This window comes from Pteropus alecto, unplaced genomic scaffold (genome assembly GCF_000325575.1).
Source record: "Pteropus alecto unplaced genomic scaffold, ASM32557v1 scaffold202, whole genome shotgun sequence".
In the NCBI taxonomy this organism is placed as follows: Eukaryota; Metazoa; Chordata; class Mammalia; order Chiroptera; family Pteropodidae; genus Pteropus; species Pteropus alecto.
Genome location: NW_006432451.1, coordinates 3859794 through 3883224, shown reverse-complemented (window position 1 = coordinate 3883224; position 23431 = coordinate 3859794). Strand labels below are relative to the sequence as shown.

The 23431-nt window shown below is 37.5% G+C and overlaps 2 pseudogenes; both read right to left on the bottom strand.

Moving 5' to 3' along the window:
- Nucleotides 1-5549: 5549 nt before the first annotated feature.
- LOC102880737 lies at nucleotides 5550-13771 on the bottom strand (annotated as a pseudogene).
- A 7400-nt stretch (nucleotides 13772-21171) lies between these two features.
- Nucleotides 21172-21290, bottom strand: LOC112476137 (annotated as a pseudogene).
- Nucleotides 21291-23431: the final 2141 nt, after the last annotated feature.

Below are 23431 nucleotides of genomic sequence, written 5' to 3'. Positions count from 1 at the left end.
TCTTTCTTTCTTTCTTTCTCTCTTTCTTTCTCTCTTTCTCTCTCTCTCTCTCTCTCTCTCTCTCTCTCTCTCTCTGTCTCTCTCTTTCTTTTCTTTCTTTCTTCTGTCTTTGTTTGTTTTGGTATAGGGATAATGCTGGCCTCTAAAAATGAATTTGGAAACTTCCCCTTTTTTTCAATTTTTTTTTGGGATGGTTTGAGAAGGGTAGGTATCAATTCCTCTTTGAGTGCTTAGTAGAATTCCCCTGTGAAGCCTCTGGGCCCTGGACTTTTATTTGTTGGGAGTTTTTTATTTTTATTTATTTATTTTTTTGCTGGTTTAATTTTATTTCTAATAATAAATCGGTCTGTTCAGATTTTCTTTTTCTTCTTTATTCAGTCTTGGAAGATTATGTATTTATAGGAATTTGTGTACTTCTTCTAGTTGTCCTTTTTGTTAGCATATAATTGTAGTATTTTCTTAAAATCCTTTGTTTTTCTATGGTGTTACTGGTCTCTTTTCCTGTTTCATATATGATTTTTTTTTTTAATTTGGGCCCTTTTTTCTTGATGAATCTAACTTAAGTTTTTTCTATTTTGTTTATCTTTTCAAAGAACTGGCTCTTAGTTTTGTTGATCTCTTCTATTGTCTTTTTCATCTCTCTTTCATTTATTTCTGCTCTGATCTTTACTATTTCCTTTCTTCTACTCACTTAGAGCTTTGTTGTTCCTTTTCTAGTTACCTCAGGTATAAGTTTAGATTGTTTCTTTGAGGGTTTTCTTGTTTCTTGAGGTAGGTCTATATCGCTATTACTCTCCCTCTTAGAACTGCTTTTGCCGTGTTTCAAAGATTTTGTATTTTTGTGTTTCCATTTTCATTTGTCTCAAGATAGTTTTTGAATTCTTCTTTGATTTCTTCATTAACCCACTAATAGTTTAGTACCATGTTGTTTGGCCTCCATGTGTTTGTGTTTTTTTCAGGTTTTCTTCTTGTAATTGATTTCTAGTTTCATACTGTTGTGATTGGAGAAGATGCTTGATATGATTTCAATAATTTAAAATTTGCTGACACTTGTTTTGTGGCCTAACATGGGAATCTACCCTGGTAAATGTTCCATGAACACTTGAAAAAATTGTATATTCTGCTGATTTTAGTTGGAATGTTCTCTAAGTATTTGTTAAATCCATCTATTCTAATGTGTCATTTGAGGCCATTGTTTCCTGGTTGATTTTCTGTCTGGATAATCTATCCATCGGTATATATGCTATATTAAAATCCTCTACTATTATTGTGTTACTGTCAATTTCTACCTTTATGTATGTTAATGTTTGCTTTAAATATTTAGGTGCTCCTATATTTGATGCATAGATATTTACAAATGTATCTTTTTGTTGGATCAATTCCTTTATCCTTATGCAATGCTCTTCTTTTGTTCTTGTCACAGTCTTATTTAAAGTCTCTTTCATCTAATATAAGTATTGCTGCCACAGCTTTCTTTTCGTTTCCATTTGCATGAAGTATTTTTTTCATCCCATCACTTTTAGTTTGTATGTGTTTTTCAAGCTGAAATGAGCTCTCTTAGGTAGCATATGCACAGATCTTGTTTTTATATCCATTTGGTCATCCTGTCTTTCGATTGGAACATTTAGTCCATTTACATTTAAAGTATTTATTGACAGGTATGTACTTATTGGCATTTTATTAATTGTTTTCTGGTCATGTTTGTAGTTCTCTGTTTCTTTCTTATACTCTTGCTCTCTTTCTTGTACATTGATGACTTTCTTTGGTGTTCTGTTTGGGTTCCTTTTGCTGTATTTTTTAATGTATCTATTATAAGTTTTTGGTTTGTGGTTACAAGATTCATATATATCAAGCTATGTTCATAGCAGTATAGTTTAAATTGATAGTTGCTTAAGTTCAAATGCATTCTAAAAGCACTACACTTTTTTACTCACCCCTCGATGTTTATGTTTTTGACATCATATTTTACATCTAAGTGTGTGTGTGTGTATCCTTTAACTTATTACTGTAGTTATACATGCTCTTGCTACTTTTGTGTTTTAATTTTCATACTTGCTTTATAATTGGTTGATCTACTACATTTACAAATGTTTGCCTTTATCAGTGAGTTTTTTCTTTCCTACATTTTCTTACTTTTAGTTTCGCTCTTTTATTTTACACTTAAAGAAGCCCCTTTAACATTTCTTTTAATACTGGTTTAGTGATGATGAACTCCTTTAGCTTTTGTTTGTCTGCAAAACTCTCTCTTTCCTTCAATTCTGAATCTTAACCTTGGTGGATAGAGTAATCTTGGTTATAGGTTTTTTCCTTTCATCACTTGGATATTTCATGCCATTCCTTTCTGGCCTGAAAAGTTTCTGCTTAAAAATCAGCTGTTAGTCTTATGAAGGATCCTTTGTACATAACTAACTACTTTTCCCTTGCTGTTATTAAGATTCTCTAACTTTTGGAATTTTAAATATAATGTGTCTTGGTGTGGACCTCTTTGGGCTCATCTTGTTTGAGACTCTCTGCGATTCCTGGACTTGGACATCTTTTTTCTTCACCAGGTTGGGGAAGTTTTCAGCCATTATTTCTTTGAATAGATTCTGTCTCTTTCTCTCTTCTTCTGGGACACTTGTGATTTGAATGTTAGTATAGTTGATGTTGTCTCAAAGGTCCTTTAAACTATGCTCACTGAAAAAAAACTTTTTCTTTCTGTTGTTCAGATTGAGTGATTTCTACTACCTCATCTTCCAGCTTGCTGCTTACCCTTCTACATCAACAAATCTGCTGTTGATTCCCTCTAGAGTAGTTTTCATTTCAATTATTGTGTTCTTCAGTTCTGGTTGGTTCTTTTAAATATTTTCTATCTCTTTGTTGAAGTCCTTACCAAGTTAACCTATTATCCCCAGTTCATTGAGCATCCTCTTTATCTGGTAAATTGCTTATCTTTGTTTCATTTACTTCTTCTTCTTTTTTTTTTTTTCCTGTTTCTTGATTTGGATCATATTTCTCTGTTTCTTCATTTTGGCTGCCTCTCTGTATTTGTTTCTATGAGGTGGGTGAAATAGCAACTTCTCACAGTCTTGAAGGAGTAGCTTTGTTTAGGAGTTTCCCCTTTGTAGATTGTATGTACTGGGTGTCTTTAATAGGTCAGTTAAAGCTGGAGCTGGAGCAGGAGTGGGTCATGGAGAGACCTGAGAGTAAGGGGCCTGAAGCTATAGTTGAAGTAGGTTTGGGTTGTGGGGGGTCCTGGGACAAGCCACAGAACTGGTATAGGCCTGGAGCCTGGTGTGCGTTCTGACAACAAAGCCTGGATAACTGGAACACTTACATTGCACTCCTGCCCATGGGATCAAGAGGAAGGGCAAAGACAAATGAATGAATGGCACCTTCCGGTGCCTCCATCACCAGAGAGAGTTCCTCCTACAGTTACCCTCCTATTTTGCAGATGCTCTAGTGTTAGTAAATGTACTTCCTTCCAGTATAGTCTAGGTATCCTCTAAACCACTGATTTTTGCTGTATCCCAAGGTTGGCGATTCTGCACACAGGTCCTCAGTGCACTGGGGGTGTGATTCTGATGATACCATGTCTCTGTCTCTCCTACGTGTTTCTATGTGGTTCCTCTTTTCTTTGTTGTGCAGAAGTTGTCCAGTCAGCCTTCATTTCTTCTTCAGGGGGAAACACTCTGTCTGTAGGTATAAATTTAATATGACATGGGAGGAGGCGAGTTCAGGGTTTTCCTACACTGCCATCTTGGACTGGAGGGCCTTTGCTAGCTTGTTTCCCACCATATACTTTTTGTCAGTTTATTTCAATTACTGTAGTTTGTTTTTAGCTTTTATGCATTACCTTTTTAAAGTTTTGACTGAAACTTTTATTATGTAAAATATTTGCATGTCCATCAAATTAAAACTATTAAAAAAGATATATATTTAGAAAAGTCCAGTTTCCTTCATCCTATTCCCTCATTCTTCCCTATAGACAACCATTAAAAAAAGTCCTTCCATTGTTTCTTTTTACAAATGTAAGTAGATAGATGATAGATATAGATAATGATTGACAGATAGGTAGATAGCTAGCTAGTTAGATAACATGAATGGGTATAGCTATATATTCTTATTCTCCTCTATCTGACTAAACAAAATGCTGTGTAGAAATTCTCCTTGCTCCAAACACATTTTGGAGGTTTTTCCATAGCAGAATATTTTCATTTTTAATTCAAGTGCAGAGCATTTCATTGTTTGGATGTACATCAGTGTATTCATACATTCCCTTTTGTTTCCCAGTAGTCTCTGATTTATGCCAAGATCCATACAGGACTTTCCTGACAGACAGTGAGTTTGTCATATAATATGGAGGGCCTCAGAAGTGCATCTTTTTTTCTTAGAGTTTGTACTAATGGCCTCTGAGACCTGTTTATGGGGAAGGGTGCATCTCAAGCCAAGAAGTCAGCATGGCAGTGATTTTTATCTGAGAGACAGAAAAAGATTGAAGTGTTGAAGCTAATAAAAGGGGACTTTAAGAAGCACCTAGGTTTAGATACTTTCTTTTTAAAGATCAGTGAAAAAGAGACAAAAGAAGATTATAAAAATTGTAGAAGTATCTCATCCTTACAAGTTACCTGCATTTCTTATATTTGTTGTTCCCTTTCTGTATTCTCTTGTATGAAGGCACCTGTGTATTTGTCTTTGGGAATACAAAGATGTAGGAGACCACCATGACATGGGGTCATTAAGGGTTTTCTCCTAGCTCAGGAAAACATGCCCAATTAGAGAATACTGAAAAGTCATGAAAAAGTATGGAAGAAAATAAGGAAACCTTTCAGATCCACATGTGACCAATATTCAGGAATATAAATGAAAATAATAATTTTTTTTTGTGATGAAATCCTCCCTTTCCCTTTTCCTCCATTTCCTGTCCTTGAAGCTGAATGAAGCAGATGATTTTCACTTTATATTTAATTGAGAAAAAAATTTATAAAGAAATATGTGCAGAATGTAAGTTCAGATGCACAGAGGCAGTAAGGATTGACTACAAGGGAACCAGGAAGGAATGAGGATAAGGTACTGCAATCAATATTAGGAACTTCTAGGTCAAGAGCAAAGGTGCAGGAAGCCATCAGGGACATTTTCTGTAGGGTCACTGAACGAGGAGCAAATCAAATCCTCAGGAAGTACTCTCTTTGTGAAATATAGCCAAGCAGGAAACCTTTTCATGTTGTGAAGAAGCTAGGACAGAAGAGTCTTTATTCCTTGAGTGTGACCATTTTCACTTCAGCTCAGGAGTCCTGCAGAAGATAGAGGAGTGTTGTAACCAGACCTAATTCAACAAGCATCATCTTTTCCCCTCCCTCAGGGCCTTATGTTATAGCACTGAAGTAAGGAGGAAAAAAATTCTTACGTCGCCCTGAGCCAAAGTTCCTTTAGAAAATGGGCCTTTTATTAAGTAGAGAGAAGAAGCTTTACTGCAAACTGCCTGATCAGAAATCAGATCCAAAGTCTTTCCCATTATTTCTGTCTTCTGTCTTGTCATCTCTACATACTTTCCTAGGAAAACTGAGCATGTCTCTGAAAGAGAATTAAATGGCATTTCCTGTTGGCTGAAGTTCAGAGTGTCCTGGGAAAGAGAAGAGAAACAATAAAGATATGGAAGTAAATATGTCCCCAAACATAATGTTCCATGCCCCCAGACCACCCTCCTAAGATTTCTCTAACACCACAATTCATATCACATGATACCTCAGTAGAGAGGAGAGCAGAAACTAAAAGCAGTGACCCATGAAGCTTCTGTCACACAAATTCAGTGTCATTTCATTACCTTTAGTGGCTCTTCTTTCATTTGCCCAGGATCTGGACCCAAGATCTCCATGCATGTTAATCCTTTGCTTACCTCTATGGGCCATAGCTCCTTATGTTTCAAACTATGGACTGTTTATTTCTGGATTTCCAGGAAATTTGAGATTGGCCAGGGTAAAGAGGCTTTAGGTAGGCCCCTGATATGCAGAGAACTTGAGCAGAGTCATATTTCTTCCCCCATGAAGTCTTTGAGGAATCTCGACTGCAACAGGTTCCTTACCTTTTTGATTCCTGAAGTGGATGAACAGCCCCACCCCAAGGAAGAGCAGACCCAGAACAAAGCCACCGATTCCACTCAGCATCTTGCTCTGTGCAGATTCAGACTGTGCTCCTGAGAGAAGAAGCTAGTTTTAGTCATTTTTACCCCAAATCTAAATTCTCTAGTTGAGACTCTGGGATTGAGAGCTTTGACAATGGGGGAAGAAGGCTACCCTTCTTCCCAGAACAATTGGCCATTTCTAGAAAACAGACTTAAAAATCACACTGAGTAGATACAAGGTTCAGGCATTGAACTCCTTTAAATATCACAGCCCTGAAATAAGACTACTTCTTCAACATCTGATGGATGAGAAGGCTGGGACTCAATAAGGTTGAGTAGCTTGTCTAGGTTAACAGAGCTAACAGAAGTCATGGCAGAGACTGGAGGCATTTATGAGGTCAGAAAGCTTCTCACTCCATTCCACTGTGATAGGGCTTGCCCGACTTGGGTGCTGCACTTGACAGGTGTAGACTTCTCCACTCTGAGGAACAGTTTCCAGCATCACCAGGGTCTGGAAGGTCCAGTCTCCATTATGAATCAGGCCTGTGGAGATGACCCCAGCCTCCTCTTGCTGGCCATTCCGCAGCCATATGACTTCAATGTCGCCTGGATAGAAACCATTCACAGAGCAGACCAGGAGGTTGTGGTGCTGCAGGCGCTGGGTCTTTGCAGGATACACAGTCACTGTAGGCTCAACTAGGAGAGAAAAGGTGGAGGGGATATGTGAGGAAGACAGAGTAAGTCTCCCTGGTGGGCAGCTTTTCTGCTTCCAGTCTCTGGTACCAGATCTAGTCTTGGGCAAGCCTCCCTCAGGGCTGGCCATGTGGCTGCACAGGAGTTAGTGCCATGAGCCTGAAAGCTAATCTTTGCAGTGTGGTCCCACTAGATTTGAGAGATGTTGAGGAAGTTTGTGGGGTTTTTTTCTCATAGTGTGAAATGGTTATTTATTGTTGAAGTGTTTATACATCTTTGCAAGGCATATAGTGTGTTATTAAAAGCATGAATTCTGGAGCAGGGCTGCCTGCATTCAGATCCTCTTACTGATTGATCCTGGGGGAGTTTTTACATTCCTCTGTGCCTTAGCTTTCTCACCTATAAAGGGAAATAAAATACTAACTTACCTCTTAGGATTATGTGAAGATTAATGCACCTAAAATATGTAAAGCAATAACTGAAATTTAGCCTTCAACATATGTTAGCTATTTATTAACCTTAATTGGTGAAAAAATATGATTCAAAGTAGTGCAGATAAATCAGGGAACAGCTTGGGGAAGATGGGATACAGAGTATGACATCCTGGGAATGCTACACTCACAGCTTAGAGCACCACAGAAATGGCTCTACCCTGGGCAGCAAGAAAGGCACAGGTGATTCTCTAACTCTGAGTTCCAGGAAAGCATGAGTCCTGGAGGAGAAGAAAAGAAGCAAAAAAAAGTAATTCATTTTTTAAAATGTCTTATATTTGCACTCAACTGATCAATGCTTCTCCTTTGCAAACAAGCATATCTGTTTTTGGAATTATCATTTTACAATTGTCTCTCTTTTTAAGCTAATATTTGAGTTCAGGGCTGGGTCTGGGACTCATTGATACAATTGTTTAGTGCCTGAGACAATTCCCAACATAACTAGCCTCGATAAATAATTTTTTTTTTTTAAAGGAGAAACCTGGGGAAAAAAACAGTTTTAAATAACACAAAACGGTAGACTTAAGATTGATGGTAAACCATTGCTAACAATTTTGCAGTCTGTTCCATTAAATTAAATACGTTTAAATTCCTAACATGAAAAATAATGAACTTAATCCTAATACAAACCACGAACTGGAAATATGCTTAATCAAATATCAGCAGAGTGTTAACAATCTTACTGCATAAAGAACCCATAAAATCATTGAGAGAAACACCAGGACCCCAGAGGCAATAGACAATAGATAATTCTTAGAGTAGTAACAACAAGTAGCCAATAAATATGTGAAAAATGTTCAAGAACCTTAGAAATAAAAGAAATGTAAATTAAAAATTAAAAGCATGTAAATTTTCAACAAGAAGATGTAGCAAAAGGGAATGTGAGGTAAATTGTTCCAATTATAAAGACAAATGACATGTAAATACTATTAGCATTAAAAAAATAGTAACAACAGTATATGAAATAACAAAATTCTAAATCGAAAAGCTGGTTTCACAATCATTCCAACTGTGTAAAAACATATACACTAAGGGGAAAAAAAAGCAAGAAATCTGGACCTAAAAGAAGCCTCAGAAAGATCATAGATGTCTTAGAGGTTCCCTCCCATCCCTCAAAAATTAGTCTGATACTTTTTCTCGATGAAATGCTTATGCAATAAACACAGGCACCTTTACTCCAGGGGTTTCGGAATCAAGAAAGGTGCATGCAAGACAGACTGTTGTGACTCTCCTCCGCACATCTCTCATCTCTGCTCCGCTAAACCTTCACCCAACCAGACAGCACCGTAAACCTCCCTTCCTCCATCTCTGACCTCCCCCCGCCCCCGCACCATCAAGCTTCCTCCACCTCCAGCCCCGGCGCTGCCACCGCCACTCAGCTGTCCCACAGCGACCACCGTAGTCGCCTGACTCCCCCTCCTGCATCCCCCACTTCCCACGCTCAGACCCCAGCCGCACTCCCCCCACCACACACACTCTGTCCCAGCTCACCGCGCAGCGCACCCCTCACAGTCACGCCGGACGTCACACACAGTGTCCCCGACAGCAACCCTCCCACGTCCCCTCGTTTACAGTGCTACACGGTCACCCCGACTGAGTCACTCCCCCGGTCACACACACACACACACACACACACACACACACGCTCCCCGCCCACGCCGCGCTCACCTCGCCGCCGCACCGTGAAGCTCTCACCGACCCCATAGTTGTGTCTGCACACGGTGTCCACCTTGGCTCGCTTCTGCTACATGATGCCCTCCTGCTGGTCACCACGCGGAATTCCCCCACGTCGCTGTCGAAGCGCACGAACTCTTCCCCGTTATAGAACTATCTGGCCAGGAACCTCACCCGCTCCATTCCGTTGAAGAAATGACACTCGGTCTTCCCCAGAAGCAAGAAATATGCTGTGGGAACAGGATCGCTGCGGTCACCCGGGCGGGCTCTTGGGAACAGACTGACGGCGACGCCGCCCATTGCGGAGGGGACAGACACCGGCACCTCCAACTAGCAGCACCGACGGTTCATCTTTCACCCGCCTGCGGCGGCGAAGGGAGACCCCTTTGATCCCCAGCTCTGGGATCCGCTCGGCTTCCGTGCTGGCTGCAGACCCCCAAGCGGGAGCTGGAGGAGGGTTTGCCCCGTCCCCACCTCCTCCTGGACGCCTTCACCCGAAAGACACTCAGGGCTCACGCCTCTCGTCCCACAGCCAGTCTCTCTCAGTGAGGACTAAAGCTCACCTCCACCCACATCCCAAGTGATAGGCACCGAGGTGTTGGAGAACCAATCAGCATCAGAAGTGACTGGCATTCTTACTTACTGGTGAGAGAGTCAGTATGAAGGACCTCCTCTGAAATTTAGAATCTCTTGCCTTAAAAAGTTGTTTTAATTTGGTGCTTTAAAGGTTTGATCCGCTCGTATCAGAAACATTTTATTGGGCCCCTATTGTGAGCCAGCTCTGTGTTCATTTCTAACTTTGTCTCCTAATCCCAAAATGTCAGTTATTACCAAATAACCAGCCTTGGCCAGATGTAGAACTCTCACTTCTGTAGTCAAGTCCTCTCAAAAGGGGAGAAACTAAAAGAAGATAAGATTTTCATATAGACAATTTACAAAAAAGGTCCCAGACTTTGCATAGAGACTTTCACTTAGAAATGATGGCAGGGAGCAGTGGACTCTGGTCATACCAGAGCTATTTTACTATTCACGAATTCTCTAGTACCTTCTTGACACATGAGAAAGTTGAAAAATAGAAATGTGTGAAGTTGCTGTTCACTGTAGTTTGTGTATGGTTGGCACTGTTAGTCTATGCTCATGTGCCTGACTTAAAGTTGCCAGATATAGCAAATAAAGATACAGGATACCCAGTTAAATTTGGATTTCAGATAAATAGTTATTGTTTCTCTGAAATCCAGATTTAATTGGGCATCCTGTATTTTAGTTGGCAACCCTAGGCCAACTTGCTAATAAAATCTCAAAAGAAGAAGTCTATTTAATACTTCTTTGTGTTCTTCAACACATATCTATGATGGCCTGCACATAGTGTGGGCCCATCTGAAACTTTTCAAATAAATGTTCTAGCATTAACTATGTGACACTGGGTAAGTTACTTAAATGCTTTGAATTTTAGATTCCATAAATATGTGTTTTTAATGCTACAGATAAGATAGGATAGTTATGAGAACTACATACTAAAATTTATAGGTCTGGTATGTAGTAACTGCAAAATGTTATGGTGCTCCATGCTGATAGATTTGTTCATCGCTCCATCCTCATTACCTAAGGTGGTAACTGATATATTCTATGTCATTAATAAATATTGGTTGTATATTTCATGGCTTTTTGCATAACCGGTTACCATTCCATATGAAGTCACTGTAGTGCTTCCTTGCTGATAACTGAGCATCTCTGGTTCTCAAGACCTACCAGCTTCTCTTCAGGCTCATTTAGTCTTATACTTTAGGTCCAGCTGACTCCCTGAACCCAGAGCTCAGTCTTTCCCTGCGGTCAGCTACTCATAAGAGTCATCTGTAATCCCTCTTTTATTTCTTAAGCTCCCATCTCTCTTCAAATAGTCCAACCCAGTTTCCATCTTTTATACTCCACTGACTGCAAATGTCAAGTCCACCAAACCCAGTGCTCGCTGCTCTGTCATGTTCTTAGTTCACCCACCACTTAGTGGTTCTCACCACACCTGGCCACTTCCTCTTGGAAAAATCTACTTTCCTTCACTTACATGCATCACATTCTCTTGGTTTTCCTGAATACCACTGGCACCCCTTCTCAGTCCCTTTTGCTGACTCATTGGCCCTTGGCCTCCTCTTGTCTGCTTCTCTCTCTCTCTCTCTCTCTCTCTCTCTGTCTCTCTCTATGTGACCTTCTCCACTTTCCTGGAATTTAACACAATACATTCGTCAATAACACCAACATATATGCCTACAGCCCTGGCTGATCCCTGAACGCCAGGCTCCAATATTCAACTGACCTCTTGGCAGCTCCATATAAATGTCAAAAAGTCATTTTAAACTTAAAATATTTATTCCTAATCACCCACTTCTAATTATTTTCTTCTGCAGTCTTTTCTTTCTCAATAAACAGCACCACCAAGTTTATTCAAATCATTCAAGGTAAAATCTTTAAGGATAAGCCTGATTTTTCTACACCTCCCCCCCTTAATTCATTACCAAGTCATACAAATATCTATCTTGAATCTGCTTTATCTTTACCGCTGTCTTCATCACTGCCACACTAAATGAAGCTGCAGGCATGTCTTCCCTGGAGAAATCTTCCATGCTCCTAAATGGTCTCCCTGACTCCACTTGTGAACCCTTACCATCCAAGCTCCATGTGGCAGCTAGAATGATTTTTAAAAAAATAAATGTAAATTGACTTTCCTTGTAACCCTCCAGTAATTTCACATATCCCTTCAAATGAAAGTTAAATTTCTTACCATGGCCATCAGGGCCAAATATGATTTGTCTCCTGTCTTCTTTTCCGACTTCTTCTGTGCCACTCCCCAACTTATTTGCTGTGCTTCAGCCACTTCAGCCTTCTTTCTGTCTCTTAAACATAGCAAACATCTTCCCACACTTTAGCCTTTCCCCTATTCCTTAGAATGCTTGTCTCTTAGATCTTCACGTGGCTGGCTTCTCATCATTCATATCTCAAATATCTCTAAATGTCACTTTCTCAGGGAAAGCTCCCGAGGCATTTGAAATGAAGTCAGGTGAATCCGGTTCTCTGTTCCATAACCCTAGTATATTATTTTCAGGGCAATTAATATTCCTTGAAATTTTTTCTTTCTTAAATGTTTATTGAGTGCTCTCTTCAGCAGCACATATATTAAATGTTTATTGAGTTATCGTCGTTCTCCCCTGACATTAGGTAAGTTCCACAAGAGTAGAGGATTTTCTGTGACATTCAAATAGGATTCTTTGAGCCTAGAACAGAGCCCAGTATAGAACAGTTGCTCAGATAAACATTTGTGGTCTAAATGAGTAAATCCAGAGTTCTGAGACTTGCTCATTGTGAGGATCCTGGAAAGCAAGTAGGCGTTCAAGCTCCAACACTTTTATTCTGATGACACATTATATCCCTTCCACTTCCTGTGAGAAATTTAGACAATCTTCCTCTTTTTTCTCCTACTAGTTGGAAGAAACATCACAAGTAAGGAAAAAGTAACTTTAAGAAAGAGGGAAAATATCACTGTTTCATCTTGTTTATGGATCTATTATGGTGCTGAGGGCTGTGCAAGCTTTGGGGATTCTCAGGAATGATAATGATATAGTTGGGGAAAGAACAGGGAAGAACTGGAAGTGGAGGTAACATAACACGGCTAATTAAGGAAAACAGAGGGCATGATGAATGAATTTGTGAAATTTGGAGCCACAAGTCCAGGAGACCTCAATTTGACCTTGATTATTGACTTTCAGTCCCATGGGGTATAAGCAACCTTCATACTCTTTCTATACTCCTGCTCAAGGTGTATAGTTTTAACCTATGAAATTGTTTATACTTGATTATATTTTACTTAAAAACCAGAAATTCATATAATTTATCCTCTACTAGTCGAATCTCTTCTTGTGGGCTCAGGCCAGAGAAAGGGGAGATACAGGAGAAACTGATAGTATAGAAAGGTTCCAAACAAATTCGTAATAAACAGTCATCTGGCCAGGTTTTCAGATGACTTAAATTCTTTAAGGCTTCAAAGAATACCCTATAGATGCTCCTTATCTACAGGGTCATTCTAAGTACTAAGAATCTCTGCTTCAGCTACAGGGTGCTTTCCAGAGGAGGAATAGAGAGCACTAACACCAACTTCTGTCAGAGAACCTCCAGAGAACACAGGCCTTATGAACCTGGGTTTCAGGGAGAAAGGAAAGGAGATAATTAGGGAGGCCTCTTGATATGTCCTCATGTATTAGTGAGAGGCACCATCACAGATCCTGTTGAGGCCATAACAGGATCTTCAAGGAGAGACTCTTCTAATTCCTTTTGATTTCACATAAAAATTTCAGAGAAACTTTCCTTGTTTTTGACATAACACAAATAAGGGAACTGCTGGATGGAGAATTATTTTAACATCATTATTTTTAAATCTTTTCCACAAGGGAATGGGAAGCAAGGCTGGAGAGGTTTTATTGGGAGAGAGTTGAGAAGAAATGGCCTGTATATGGAGTCCCTTGTGCAGCTCTCACAGAGGGCAAACAGCCAGGCTCCTTTTGTTCTGGAAAGAAATGAGGATCCAAATGATAAAGATAGGTGGTCATTGAAGAAAATGTCACAGTTTACTAAGGGACATGGCCTGGGCATAATGACAAAGCTAATTCCCTCCCCACCCCGCCCCAATAGCTTACCCACAAGGTGTATACTTACATGAGGTGTCCCTGGCCCAAGTCAACAGAGGGCTCAGCACCCTCAGTTTCACTGTCAGAGCTGTCATCCAGGAGCCTCCGGGGAACCACAGACACACCATGCTGGAGAGCAGAGAGGACAGGATGCAGGAGAACAGGCAAATCTCACTAGTGAAGGACCAGTACTCTCCTTCACCTCATCCCAAAGAACACCAACCAAATAACTCATTTCTTCATTCTTGGATTGGGTAATCTCAGTGTTGGAGAACCAATCAGTATAAGAAGTGACTGGAATCATTAGTTACTGGTCTTCTTTCGCAACTTAGAATTTCTTGCACTGAAGGATTGCTTTAATTTAGTACTTTAAAGGTTTGATCCACTTGTATCTGAAACATTTTTTCAGGCCCTATTGTGAGCCAGCTCTGTGCTGGTCAGTGATGTGCACACAAGTTTGAGCTCATTAGGAGCATTTCCTTCTCTCACTCGAAGGCAGAGCTGTTTTGACAAATGTATGAGTGAGTGTGTTAGGAGCTGAGGGGGAGGAGGGAAGATGATTGCAAGCTAGGAGACCTTCAATCTGTCCTAAGTGCACCATAACTTAGGATTGTAGATTTCAGAAAATTACTTAACCTCTCACAGTTGAAATAAAGGCACCGTGATATTTTGGAACCTCTATACTGGAAACGCTGTGATTCTATTGTCGCCTTGAGGAGCAGCATCCCCTGCTAACTGATGATATGACGAACTTATAGCTATTGATTGGAGAGTATAGTCTGTACCTCCTTACAGAGAGGGATGTCTCCGATGAATGAGATATTGAAAGTTGGTAAATAAATTAACCTGAATGAAAGGGTTTTTCAGGTTTGTCTCCTGACGCTGTCACTGAGTTTAGTGGCACCTCCAGAATACACAGAATACCAAGACACTCTATATGGCATGGAGTGTCTTGAAAGTAACTTTGTAAAGCGCATAAATTTACAATGTGATAAACTGTCCGAATCAAAGTATGTAGAGGACTGAGAGATGGATAAAAGACTCAAAGTCAGCCTTTGGCACAACAGCTCTGCTTCAGAATAATTAATATTTTATGTGAACAAAACACCATTCGATTCCTTGATCCTGGTTCCTATTATGATTTTCTCATTTTCTTGAGGACACATCCTCTTATTTATTCAACTTCTCTTGCTTTATTCTAAGAAAAGACATAAGAAAATTTTGCTAATGAAATTATTATATATTATTATATAGAGTGTTCAGGAAATCGAACAATATGGAGAAACTTTGAATCACCTTCTTTAATGTCATCATATAATTTAAAACATATAATTCTACTTTATATAGTTATTAAACATTATTTTAATATAAATGTAATATCTCAGATCCTAAATGGACTTTAAAGAACAGCTATCTATGTAAAGTTCTATATTAATTCACACCCATTACAGTTCAGATAAGCGGTCCTTCTTCATGTGCCTTCATATTTCTAGTGACAGAATACTCACTATTCAGCAGTAAAAATGACTAAAATTTAGTGGGTGAAATGGATGAAGATGGTCAAAAGGTATATAGACTTCCAGCTATAAAATAAATAAGTCATGAGGATGTAATGTAAGCTAAGAGAGTAGATCTTAAAAGTTCTCATCACATACATAAAAATTGTAACTATGCGGTATGGTAGATGTTAACTAAACTTATTGTGGTGATCATTTCATAATATATACCAATATCAAATCATTACGTTGTACACCCGAAACTAATATAATGTCAAATGTCAGTTGTACCTCAGTATAAAAAAATGAGTAAAATTACTGAGCAATTTTACTCTGTACCTAGAATACAAGGGCTTTTTATACATCATATTTTTATTTAATTCTCACATCATCTCAGTGAGATAGATACTATTTTTATCCCTACAGATGGAGAGAATAAAATGATGGAAGTTAAACAAACAACTTTTATAAGGACACAAGGCTAGTAAATGGGACACTGCAGACCGAACCAAGCGATTGTGATTCCAAAGCTCACAAGCTCACTCATTACAGCGTACCACCTCACATTCAATTTCTGAAGAGAATAGTGTTCTTACATTAAAACTATTCTCATCACTTTAATTCATGGATATGTATATCAATAAGATTACTCCTTTTAATGAATGACAGCATTTTACATAATATGAGGCAGCTATGGTGTAGCAATTCTTGTTCCTTCAAGATTCCCACATCACTATCCTGAACCCTTTTCTTGAAATGACAAATTGCATTTATCTTATTAACAACACCCATAACATGTCTCCTTCGTATTAAACATAACAGTGACCTCCAAATTCCTAAATCCAATCTGTTCTCAATTATTTCAGGTTTTTCAGCATATTAAGTACAGATTAGAATATCTAAAAATAGAATAGAAATTTTATCTCACTTACTTTGAAAAAATATATTTCTATTAAAATAGAAAGGTCAAAATTTCTTGGAGAGATTGGGAAGAAATCACTATTGTCCCTGGATATGATAATTCAGTACTATTAGCAGCTGTATAGTTGTCACTAGGAGAATGACACATTTAATTTGACAAGCAAAAAATCATAATTTACTAAGAAACTAGTGGTGATGTGTGCCAATCTGGTAAAGACAAGCTAAAGTTCACCTTAGATTAGGATAAAAGGAATGGCAAACAAAAGCAATTCTATATGAAGAACATACTGAAATATAACTAAAAAGAACACTATCAAAACTTATTCATGTAAATTTGACATAATTTACAAATCATACAAATTTATTTTTAAAAAGAGTGGGCTAACAACTATGACTTAAATTCTGTATGTTGTACAACTTATGTGTGATAAAAATGTGCTGCCTTAAATATTATATATCTCACACTTTTCTTCAATGTTAATTCAATATAAGGATAACTTTCATAAAACAATGTAGCAACTGTACTCACACCATCAATCCTACAGGTGATCTGCAGGTTGAACTGCTTCACTGAAAGCAAGAGGGAAAGAAATCCTGCTCAACTCTGCTGTGTAGGGGAGGTGTCAAATTTGGCTTATTTCCTGAGAAAAAGTCAGTTAAATTGGTTTCTGAAAGAAATGGTTATTAGTACAGAAGTTCTATAGTTTCTGATCTTGATGCATGGGGACCATAGGTTTGTTTTATTGGAAAATACCTCATAACACTCTTGGGAACAAACAAATAAAATCAGAAGCACAGAATTTTGTTGAACAACAGGCAGGTTGCAATTTGTAGCATTACAGAATGTCTAGAGTCCTACCGGTTGTCACAGAGTGGGACTCATTTGTAGTAAGCCTGAAAAGTTGCAATACTACTGGAGAAAATGGGCTCTTAGTTATCAGCATGCCCCAGTTAGCATGAAATGTCTGTCTTCTCACCAAGTAGTCTCAGAATATCCTCCATATCCTCCACAGTTTTCAGAAAGCTATCACCATTACTGTGGAATTTAAAGTGAGAAGCAGATTACTGGTACCTATGTCTAAGGAGAAAAAAACCATTGTAACAAGAAATGGATAAACAAGGCCAATTTCTTCATATATCCCTGACAGAAGACTATGCTATTTAAAAGCCATATTAGGGCCCAGCAGCCTTGATAGGATCCTTCTTAGTGAGATCTCAGTGATGTCCTCTAGGAGAAATTTTGGATGCAGCCAGTCTTACACCCTGGTGCTCAGTTAACAAGGATTCTTCATCTTCCAAATTTTTTTCTTTGACTTAACTTTCTTGTGTTTTACAATACTTTAACATAGCACTTTCTTTTTTTAGAACCAGAATATTTGCATTGAGTGATCACAGAGAGAACAACAAAATTCCCATAGGCTTGTCCACTAATATTGAATGTACGCAGTTTTAGTTTTCTTCTTTTAATGCAGACCTTGTGTTAATTGTGCTGTGGGAAAAAAAATCCACCTTTTTTTTTTTTAAAGACTTTTATTAAAATATAGCTAATGTACAATATTGTATTCGTTTTAGGTGTATACCATAGTTATTCAACATTTATATGCCTAAAGAAATGATCACCACTTTAAGTCCAGCAAACATCTGACACTGTACAATGATAGCACAATATTATTGACTATGTTCCCTATGCTGTACATTACACCCCCATGACTCATTTATTTTGTATCTGGAAATTTGAACTTCTTATTCCCCTTCACCTCCCCCTGCTTTAAAAAATTTTTTAATTAGAATTGACATTCAGTATTTTTTATATTAGTTTCAGGTATATAGCATAGTGCTTAGACATTTATATAATTTACAAAGTGATTCCCTTGACTAGTCTAGTGCCCACCTGGAACTGTACATAGTTATACCATATTGTTGACTGTATTCACTATGTTTTACTTTATATCCTCATGACTAGTTTGTAACTACCAACTTGTACTTCTTAATCCCTTCACCTTTTCCACTCCACCCCCAACTCCTTCTTCCATCTGGCAACCATCAGCTTGTTCCCTGCATCTATGAGTCTGTTTCTGTTTTTTTTTTTTCATTTATTTTATTATTTAGATTCCACATATAAGTGAGATTGTATAGTATTTGTCTGTCTTTGTTTGATTTATTTCACATAGCATAATACCTTCCAGGACTATCCATGTTGTCACAAATTGTAAGATTTCATTCCCTTTACAGCCAAGTAATATTCCATTGTGGATATGTACCACCTCTTCTTTATCCATTCGTCTATTGATGGGCACTTAGGTTGCTTCCATATCTTGGCTATTGTAAATAATGCTGCAATGAACATAGGAGTGCATTTATTTTTTGAATTAGTGTTTTAGATTTCTTTGGATAAGTACCTTAAAGTGGAATGGTCGGGTCATAAGGTAGTTCTATTTTTAATTTTTTGAGGAACTTCCATACTGTTTTCTATAGTGGCCACATCAATTTACATTCCCAGCAGTGCATGATGGTTTCCTTCTCTCCACATCCTTGCCAACACTTGTTGTTTCCTGATAAGAGTCTACCTTTATATCTAGCACAAATTAATAATAATCTGGCTAGATTATTTTTCAAAATTTTGCTATGGTATTCCACTAGCAACTACTCAGTGATTCCAGGTCTGCGCCTGAAATTTTGTTTGTTTTATTCAAAACAAATAATCTTTTAATAGTTATTTTGCTAATTGTTCATTCTAATAAATGAACAAGTTTCTACCATGAAAAAGTAAACACTAGTAATTATTCTCTCCAAGGGAGAGAATGAGCTACTCCCTTTGTCTTGACGCCTAATTCCTACATGTGCTTATCAGAGCAATTCAATATTGTAAAGCAATATTGAGAACATTCACTAATTATTACAGGAATTCCTATTTTGGCCACATAGGTTACACAAACAAGATAAGGAAGCAAAACTTGTTGCTATTATACATCCATCTAGAGATGCTAAGGATGATCTGGGTGCAAAAGATACTCAGTCAGTCTCTACAGTTCTGAATTTGGGACCTGACCTTAAAGAAAAAGTTTTCAGGGGAATCTGGTTGTTAAGAACAAGGGAGACATCTAACAAAAATTATCTAAATTATGGCTACATTATTATCCAGAGGAAAAATGCTTTCTAGTAGCCACAGCAGACGATAACATAAAGACTATTAGAAATTTTAAGTCTCTCCAGAAGTGAGGAATCCTATTGCTTTTACAATTTCTAAGCTTTGAGAAACACAAAAGCATGATAAGAATCAGTCCTATAGGCAATTAGTTCTGCCATCTAGACAAATACAAAGCAATTTGTTTATTTTCCTTCCAGAACAGGAGTTAAACACTAAACTCTTTTAACTGTCAATATTTCCTCTGGTGCTATTGCCAATACTAATTGCAATACCATTAATCTTGACTGTTGTCTCTCCACTTATAGTTTTATAGCCGTGACTTAAGACCATCAGAAACAAATTCCTTGTTGTGATCTCATATAACAATTCACTGGAGTGTTTACCTAGATAGGCTTCTAAGGGTGTCTTTAGTTGCCTTCTCTATTAGTTAAAGACAGTCACTACAATGATAAAGATTTAAACTGCTAAGTGAGTTGTAAAATTCTGGATAGGTTCAATAATGTTCAAGCAAGCAATGAAATGTTGGGAGAAATCTGTGACATGCAGGAATCTTTGGCACACCTCTGGCAGATAGATATCTGTTATAATATCACCTATGAAGTCTAAATATAAAATTTCTTGGGAAACTATAGAGATATACTCAGACTTTCAACAGTGTTCCTAATCAAGAAGTGTTAGAAATTGCAACTATAATTTCAAATTCAATTTTAATTGCAAATTTAATGTCATTCAACCAACAATGAAATCAGGAAACTTGGTCCAATTCAGGGTGATCTCATGGGGGGAACAAACTGACAGTCCTCTCTGTATATGACCTCCAAATTTGAAGTTTACACCCAGGTAGACACTCAGAAGCCTTTCAGAATGCAGTCTGATATAGTCTCCAAAGAGTTCAGTGAAAATGTCCTTAAAATGCCATACTTCCAATACCTGTAACATCTGTGTAGAGATGCATTGAGTTCCACTAGAAAGCAGGTTACTGCCCTTAAGACCATAAGGCGCCTTCTAGTGGTCTCTGCACAGGTTCAACGGAGGGTACACATCAGCTTTCTGTATATCCTGACCAGAAAGATGAAAAATATCATTGAAAAATATACCATTACCACTAACTATGGCCGAATATTACCTCCAAACACACCAAAAAAATGATCTCTAAGACTGATGGTGGGATAGTAATGAAGGGTTCCCTAGGTTAAGAAGTCTTATGTAAAAGATAACCTTTTGTATAAATACCTCCAGAAGCATCTCTGGATCTAAGCTTCTATGGAAAGTGTGAAGTTGTGTTGTCTTTTAGTATTGTCTTCAATCCATTTTCCCATCTCAAACATAGAATCTTGGAGATCAAAAATTGATAATATTTATGTTATAAAACTGCCCAAAACTAACAAGGTCACAATGTTCTGATCTACACAGCAGCATGTGTGGCAAACACGAAAAAGAACAGTCATTAACCTGAAAGGCCATTTTGTTGCCATTAGTTTTTATAGCACCATCCCCCGAACAGGAGCCAGGAGCCATCCCAGTGGCCTGAAAAACCTGCTATACGGGTTTCTTACAACCAAATACAGTCACCATTTGCTAGAAGCTGCAGAATTGGTCAATTGTCCCTCTAGTGAAAACGGAACCTATGCCACAGCCAGTCAGATGCTAATACCAGATACTGAAGATGTCCAAGAATGTTTTATGAGCATTGGTAAATATGCCACCTCTTCTGAAAATATCATCTAGAACCAATGAAACACCAATTCACATGTTGAAAAAACTAAAAATATCCCAAGTAGTATAAATAAAAAGGAAAACATACTAGACATATTCTGATGATATAATAGAACATATAAGACAAAAGGAATATATATTTATTTTATTTATTTTTTTTTATTTTTTATTGTTTTAGGCGAGGCAACCCTTGGTTGACCTCACAGATTGCAAGGAGCTTGTCATCTTACAATCCCTTATTTTTTATTTTATTTATTTTTTACACCTACAGCACCTGGTCTTCCTAGGTGGTCTCCCATGCAAGTACTAACCAGGCCTGACCCTGCTTAGCTTCTAAGGTCAGATGGGATCGGGCTTGTTCAGGGTGGCATGGCCATAGATGACAAAAGGAATATTTTAAAAGCAGCCAGAGGGATTAAAATGCAGATTATCTTCAGAGTGAAAATTAGACTAACTGCTGACTTTCAGCAGCAATAATGGACACCAGATATAGTGCAAAGATGTTTGCCTTGTCCCCAATGAAAATAACTGCTCACCTGGAATTTTATACCCAGTGACTATATCTTTCAAGAATGAGGAAAACATTTTTAGATGAACAAAAATCAAGATCACTTGCCACTAGCAGACTTTAATGAAAACAATTCTAAAGAATACATTTCAGGCAGAAGGAAAATAGCTCCAGATAGAAAGCTTGGGATGAAATGAGAAATGAAAAACAAAGAGTGGTAAATATGTGGGCTGTTCTAAAATATGTAATCTAATAAAACAATACTAAGATTATCCAGTAGAGTTTAAAAGTAATATATAGTTAAATACCTCAAAATAATTATTTAAATTTGAGAGTGTAAGGTGTTAAATCATTCTAAGATCCATGTGTTATCCAAGAGTTGGGTAAAGATACTGATTCAGTTTGGACTTTATGTATGTTGACGTTTCTAGAGATACCACCAAATAGTAGAAACAGCGTAGAACTCCCAAACTTGCAGAAGCACAAAGCAAAACAAAAAAACTAGAAATGATAAATATTTACATTACTCAGCTATATTTCCTGTCCATATTCTACATCTCTGTGGACCACTCCCTTAATGCTAGACACTGACAGTGAAAAAATATCAAATAACTTTAGTCAATCTGAATACCAATTGTAAGAGAAAAGCTTACACAGATAACATTTTCTTTATTGGTTCAGTCTTTTACTTTTGACCTATGGTATCTACTCTTAAAAAATGATAAATAAATATGTATCTTACAAGTTTAATACCCTATTATAATTTATAATTTGCTCTTTGGAGAATAAAATAATATAGTAAGCATCCTTTTTTTGTTCCTGATTTGGGAAAAAAAACTTTCAACTTTTCACCATTGAGGCTGATGTTAGCTGTGGGCTTGTCCTATATTGCCTTTATTAGGTTAAGATCAGTTGCCTCTATACCCACTTTGTTGAGAGTTTTCTTTTTTATATCATAAATAAATGTTGAATTTTGTCAAACTTTGTCAAATGCTTTTTTGTATCTTTTGAGACGATCATATGGTTTTTATCCTTCATTTTGTTAATGGGATGTATTGCATGGGCTGATTTATGGATGTTGAACCATCCTTGCATCCCTGGAGTAAATCCCACTTGATCATGGTGTACGATTCATTAATGTATGGTTGAATTCAGTTTGCTAATATTTTGAGGATTTTTGCATCTCTGTTCATTAGGGATATCGGCCAGTAATTTTGTCTTCTTGTGGTATACTTATCTGGTTTTACAATCAGGTTTACGCTGGCCTTATAAAATGAATTTGGAAGAGTTTCTTCCTTTCTACTTTTTGGAAGAGTTTGAAAAGAATTGATGTTAATTCTCCTTTGAATGTTTGGTAGAATTCACAGTGAAGTCACCTGGTCCTAGACTTTTGTTTGTTGGTAAGTTTTTGATTGCTGATTCAATCTCCTTTCTAGTAATCAGTTTATTCAGATTTTCTATTTCTTCATGATTCAGTCTTGGAAGGTTGTATATTTCTAGGAATTTATTCATTTCTTCTAGGTTGTCTAATTTGTTGAGATATAAGTGTTCTTAGTAGTCTCTTTTTAATCTTTGAATTTCTATAACATTAGTTGTAACACCTCTTCTTTTAATTCTGATTGTGTGTGTGTGTATGCTCTTTTTTTTCTTAGTGAGTCAACCTAAAGTTTTGTTAATTTTGTTTATCTTTTCAAAGAACCAGTTCTTAGTTTCATTGATCTTTTATATTGTCTTTTTTAGTCTCTATTTTGTTGCCCTCTGGTCATTTTTATTTCCTTCCTTCTACTAACCTTGGGCTTCATTTTTTTTTTTTTGCAGTCCCTTGAGGTGTAAAGTTAGGTTGCTTATTTGAGATGTTCCTTGTTTCTTCGGTGGCATTTATTGCTATGAACTTTTATTTTAGAACTGTTTTTGCCATATCACATAATTTTTGGTATGTTGTATTTCCATTTTCATTTTTCTCAAGATATTTTAAAAATTTCCCTTTGATTTCTTCATTAACTCATTGGTTGTT